Below are 6944 nucleotides of genomic sequence, written 5' to 3'. Positions count from 1 at the left end.
AGGAAAACTATTTCATTTTCATTTAACAAACAAAATTGTGCGCTAAATCCCCACCACCCACCATGTAGTATGCTCAAATGCAACACTCACTATCATTGCTTGTGGTGGTGGTTGGGGGGGAGGCAGATCTCCCTCTGAATTTGGGGTCTATCGTGGCCTCCTAGAGCATTTGGAGAGCAGTCTTTGTGTGAGTTGTGGTAGCTGCCTGGCTACACTGAGAAATAAGTGATCCACACTGCTTCCGGGGCGGTACCCAGGCAGGCACTCTGCTCTGAGCTGGTTCCTTTGCTCTTAACATAAAACATTTAACTCCTTCTCTGAAAGGAAAGATGTGCTGGCTATAAGGAGCGGCAGAAGTCCTGGATCTAGCAAGGACTGGATTCCTGAGAGTTGAAAATCAGTTGAGACAGAATGCATGAGACCATCTCCAGGAACACAGAGCAAATCAAGTGCCACAAATGAAGTCAGCTGCTGCTGCTAAGTCACTTCAGTCGTGTCCGACTCTGTGCGACCCCATAGACAGCAACCCACCAGTGACTATCAAAACCGGGGATGAAGCTGCAGGACTGGTCTAATTGGCCTCAACTCAAATCCAGCTCCGGAGTCAACTATTACCTTTCAGGAAAGAGAAACTTAGACAAGAGTCAGCATGAAAAGCATCCTGGGTCTTGGATGTTCTTCTCTAACTAGAGCTCATATGAACCTTCAAAGCACTCCTATTGCTGGAAAGATACAGTTGTAGCACTCTGCTACAACCCACAGTTTGATCAAGCCATGCAGTTTGGGCCTCATCTCTTCCTCCTTTCCCCTAAGTCTGTGTCACTGAGATTAATTACAGAATGACTTGAGGCTGGGTTGACTTATCCAGGATGTTTTGAGAAAATGAATAATTTCTAAAGGAGCATCATTGGGCATTATGATAAGGGAAGCACTGTGCAATTCAGACATTTTAACATAATCATTAGAACCATGATGATTCAGGCAAGATGCTATTCTAGAACAGTAAAGGCCATCTTTTTAGAAACTACAAAAGTATTGTTGTCTTTCTCTCTCTCTTTTTTTTAAATTGTTACATGATTAGCCATTCCCCAGTCTTCCATTAGAGAAGCAACCCATAATTACTCCCCTGGAAGGGGCAGCCACATGCCCTGCCAGGATGCCATACTATCCCCAAGCAAAACTTACAAGCATACCCATGCCTCTTTGCCATGGCAGAGAAAGTCATTTCCAGGAGAACTTTGGCTTCTTGGCCTCATTCCAGATGGATTCAAAAGGAAAAGAGCCAGACAAAGCAGCAGATGGAGAGTAACTGGCTGGGTCAATTCAGTCCACAGACGTTTGCACAACCAAGAAATGAGTGCAGCTTTGCAATACGCTAAGGTACCCCTGGGTGGGATGATGGCAGAGCATAGTGGGGATGCTTGTGTGGCATAGTTGGAAATCAGGGTCCACCCATCCAGTGCTGAGAGTAATATGCAACTGCAAGAACCATAACAACTTTGTAGTAAAACCAAGTTACCAGAGTGGGGCCCAAAGACAATGGAATTTCAACCTTACTGGTTTGGGCTCCTGTTCTTATATTTATGTAGCTGCTGGAAATGCTAGTTCTACTGGGTCTGAACATGCTCTGCAAGGAAGCTTCCCAAGAAATGGGCAAAGAAATACCGTAGGCACAAGAAATGATAATCGATCCTTCCCGAATATGGTGAAATCAACACATTTCCCAAGAAATCTGCATCATCAGTTCTCCCTAGAAAAAAAAAGAAATTAGTAGTGAATGAACACAGTAATCAACCCTAAAATATTGCAACCCTTTTAAAATTCACAGAGCTACAACCTAAAAGATCGCTCCATTTTCAAGGCTCTGTCAATCCAAAGTAGTATCTTCATATTGCTAAAGTATAAATTGAAATAGCACAACACCTCCTATTTAATTCTTCTGGATTCATGGAGACATAACTCCTGGTTGAATACCAGTTGAATACACATGCTGGGTAACTTTTTCAGTGGTGATGGATTTCTCTCAAGCTCTCCAAACCATTCCATGTCAACATTCTTGATTTATGTTAGCAAAAAGCAGCTTCCTAGAATTTTGGTTCCCCCTGAACAAAGACGCTTACTCCTTGGAAGAAAAGTTATGACCAACCTTGATAGTATACTAAAAAGCAGAGACATTACTTTGCCAACAAAGGTCTGTCTAGTCAAGGCTATGGTTTTTCCCGTGGTCATGTATGGATGTGAGAGTTGGACTGTGAAGAAAGCCGATCGCCGAAGAATTGATGCTTTTGAACTGTGGTGCTGGAGAAGACTCTTGAGAGTCCCTTGAACCGCAAGGAGATCCAACCAGTCCATTCTAAAGGAGATCAATCCTGGGTGTTCATTGGAAGGACTGATGCTAAAGCTGAAACTGCAATACTTTGGCCACCTCATATGACGAGTTGACTCACTGGAAAAGACTCTGATGCTAGGAAAGGTTGGGGGCGGGAGGAGAAGGGGACGACAGAGAATGAGATGGCTGGATGGCATCACCGACTCTGTGGACATGAGTTTGAGTGAACTCCAGGAGTTGATGATGGACAGGGAGGCCTGGCGTGCTGTGATTCATGGGGTTGTGGAGAGTTGGACACGACTGAGTGACTGAACTGAACTGAACTGAACTCTGTGTCATTGCAGAGCCCATGTGTGCCAGGGCACGCATTCTCAGTTGCATCTCTTTGTGACCACAAGGATAGCATGCCAGGCTCTTTTGTCCCTGGAATTTTCCAGGCAAGGATACTGGAGTGGGTTGCCATTTCTTATTCCACGGGATCTTCCCTACCCAAGGATTGAACATGAGTCTCTTGTGTCTTCTTCATTGGTAGATAGATTCATTACCACTGAGCCACCTGGAAAGCCCCTGCCCCAGGGAGGTACAGATGCACAAATCTCAGCAGCATACGTCACTCCAAGATATCACTGGAGAATACAAATGGGCTAGGGTGGTGAAGCAACAAATCATGAATACACATTTAAGCTGAAGCTGACAATGAAAATAACACCAAAAATGCACAGCCGATCAAGTGGAGTAGTGTGCTTTTCCTGATTGGGCAAGATCCAAGTTTCCCAGAGGAAGCAGATCAGCTGTAAGCATACCCCCTTATCAGCTCCATTTTAATTGCTTCCAGATTCTTTGAGGGTCTTCTAGGTAATTATGAGTTAGGTCCCTCTTCAGTTCAGTTCAGTTCAGTTCAGTTCAGTCGCTCAGTCGTGTCCGACTCTTTGCGACCCCATGAATCACAGCACGCCAGGTCTCCCTGTCCATCACCAACTCCCGGAATTCACTCAAACTCATGTGCATCGAGTCAGTGATGCCATCCAGCCATCTCATTCTCTGTCGTCCCCTTCTCCTCCTGCCCCCAATCCCTCCACATCAGTCTTTTCCAGTGAGTCAACTCACGCATGAGGTAGCCAAAGTATTGGAGTTTCAGCTTTAGCATAAGTCCTTCCAAAGAACACTCAGGACTGATCTCCTTTAGAATGGACTGGTTGGATCTCCTTGCAGTCCAAGGAACTCTCAAGAGTCTTCTCCAGCACCACAGTTCAAAGGCATCAATTCTTCGGCGATCAGCTTTCTTCACAGTCCAACTCTCACAAGCATACATGACCACTGGAAAAACCAGAGCCTTGACTAGATGGACCTTTGTTGGCAAAGTAATGTCTCTGCTTTTTAATATGCTATCTAGGCTGGTCATAACTTTCCTTCCAAGGAGTAAGCGTCTTTTAATTTCATGGCTGCAATCAGCATCCGCAGTGATTTTGGAGCCCCAAAAAATAAAGTCTGACACTGTTTCCACTGTTTCCCCATCTATTTGCCATGAAGTGATGGGACCAGATGCCACGACCTTTGTTTTCTTAGTCATGTTAATTATCAATACATAACGGTGCCTAAATTTCTGCTTTTTACATTAACTGTTTTTCATAGAGTAGTACAAACTACTCATCACTTGACTGGAATTACAAAGATTTCTTCCCATCACACTAAGAACATTTTGGTTGGGTCTAACAAGTGGATTTCAGAGGGACTGGCAGTTTATGGGTTGGGCCCTTGTGCACTTTGAAATAGCCTGTGTGTTACAACCATAGCACTCAACCTGAACAACCTTATCGTCCACTTGTTGTTATTGAGTTGGTCTAAGTCAGACTTTATGTGCATCATAGGGGAAAACTTAACCAGCTGCTGGCACTCCTTTCCATGGGGAAGAACATACATTATCACTGCACTTCTGGACTCTATCCATACTTCCATTCATTCTTGCCTTGACAGTACATATAAACCATCTCCTCCAATGTCAGCATTATCAGTCATAAAGATGATGTTGTAGTCATTTTGCCTTATTCTTTTTTTTTTTTAACTGTGTTTGAATTTGGGCAGAAAAAGGTTTTCCTTTGCACACCCCAACATTAGTGCATTCATTAGGAACACTGAGAAATTAAACAAATAGCAAGTATGTGGGGGAATAAAATAAACATGTTAGAAAATCTTGAGGGGCACTGGGCTTTGGATTTTTATGCATGGGAGAGATGTTTTGACCTTTGTGGTTTGTGGAGGCTTTTATTGTCTCACAAGGTTGCTTTTCCCACTTGGATTTTTTAAAAGTTCTGTGACTTGGAAAAGGGGGCCTAAGCTTCAGATCACATGATATTTCAGTTCTAACAGGTGATTGCAGCTTATCCTATGATTGCTTTATATACGGCTCTTTGTTAACTTATGGATTGTGACAGCCAACAGGAAAGTTGTACGGCCCTCAGTAAAGACACAGTTCTCAGGAGAATTATCAGGACAACTGGGCTTCTTGAGGTGGCTGAGGGCCTCAAGAATTAGTCAAGGCACATGTGTGGGAATGAACTCATCAGGTACCAACTGCGTGGGCCTTAGAGTTCACCTAGATAATCCAGTTCAAAATTCTCCAAAATTTACATCTGCAAATTCTTTTATTGCCTTGTAAGGTAATTTCACAGGTTCCATGGATTAGGATGTGGACATCTTTAGGGGACCATTTATTATTCTGTCTGCCATGCCAGGATACATCCACATGGAAACTGCATTTTGGATCATGGTCTTTGATGACATACTAAGCCCCACACTCTGGGAATGTCATTTTTTTTCTGGGATGATTGCTTTAGGGGTTGAGGTTTGGCTTCTCTTCTAAATGTGGTAGGTGTGGCCCACCAGTGAAAATATGTTTTTGAAACTTTTGACCAATCAAATCTATGAGCAACTTGGCATTGAATAGTATACTTTTTGCAGGGACAACACCAACCCCAGTAAGAGAAAGCTTGGGCTGCAAACACTGGCAGAGCCTCTCTCTCTGCCAAGACGGTGGAAATCTTCCATGTGCTGTGCTTAGTCTCCCAGTCATATCCGAATCTGCAACCCCATGGACTGTAGCCTACCAGGCTCTTCTGTTCAAGGGGTTTCTCCAGGCAAGAATACTAGAGTGGGTTGCCATGCCCTTCCTCTAGGTTATCTTCCCAATCCAGGGATCGAATCCAGGTCTTCTGCATTGCAGGGGGATTCTTTACTGTCTTAGCCACCAGGTCCAGCACTTAAACAGAAGAAAATTGGTTACTTTGGACTTAATTCATAACAGCAATAGAATCTGATCTCATATTATGATTCCTTTGGGTTTTGTCATCTTTGGACTTAAATTTGTAAGGGGATTAGTGTCTCCGTTTTAATTTTTCTAAGAGAATTACAATGGGAGGAGTTTATTCAAATTTAGGGCATCTCCACATTGTTGGCCTTTTATTAAGAGAATTTCTTTCTGAGTCCTCTTTGATGTTATTGCTGAACCCCTGAGAGGTTATATTAGACAACTGCAGTAAGTAAGATAACAGGAAGAGAAAGGAAATAGGGAGAACAATTTTGGTCTTGAAGTTAATTTAATTAATGCACTGTTATAAACCATTTCAAGTCTCCCTGGGGCAAACTTTCCTCCTGGCAGGAGCAGACCTACCCAGACCAGCCCTGCTGGATGAGCTGGTTTAAGTCCAGGCAGGATTTGGTATCTGTGGTCAAGCCTGGGAAGTAGGCTGTGGTGAGCTGTTGTAAGCTGGTCCTGTGCTCCAGGACTTCAGGGTCTCCTTCCCTTCATAAGTTTTGAATGGAGTCCTCAGAGCTGTGGCCACCAGGAAACAGACCACCTTCTCTGATATCAGGTTTGCTAGTTTAAAAGGTGATACTTTGGACTTCATCTGGACCATTCCTTTGTTTTCTTTTCAATTGGATCCAAATTTGAGTAAAACACAGGAGTGTAACTTATTGGGCTCCCATGAACTTTTCAGCAGTTCCTTTTTCCCCCTTAGATTGCTGTATTGGTCTTCCAACCAATCTCTTTTTCCAGGCAACTCTTGCAGGCATTTGAGTTTGTACTCATTTGCTTAGAACAAGCTATCTTAACCATTGAGTGACATGAACCCCTTTGTCAGTCTGGAAAATCTGTGAACCCTTCTCAGAATGTCTTTATAGTGGTAAAGAATCTGCCTGCTATGCAGAAGACACAGGTTGAATCCCTGGATTGAGAAGATCCCCTGGAGTAGGAAATGGCAGCCCACTCCAGTATTCTTGTCTGGGAAATCCCATGGACATAGGAGCCTGGTGGGCAGCAGTCCATGTGGTCACAAAGAGTCAGACATGACTTAGGGACTAAACAACAACAATAAAGCCCTAACATAAAACAGAAGATGACAAAGTAAACTAATCATACTGAAACACAGTTCTCATAAATGGCTGAGAAACAAATCTGAAATATACAAATATGAATCTCTGTTAGTGTATTAAATAACAAGATATAGTATTATGATACCAATGTATTGAGTAGCACAAATAACATTTCAAGATATTTCTAGCCACTATAATGAAGTAAAAGTGAAGTCACTCAGTCATGTCTGACTTTTTGCAACCC

This window comes from Moschus berezovskii, chromosome 9, assembly GCF_049115385.1.
Source record: "Moschus berezovskii isolate FMDL1 chromosome 9, NW_MosBer_1.0, whole genome shotgun sequence".
NCBI classification, from domain to species: domain Eukaryota; kingdom Metazoa; phylum Chordata; class Mammalia; order Artiodactyla; family Moschidae; genus Moschus; species Moschus berezovskii.
This window is presented reverse-complemented; position numbering follows the sequence as displayed.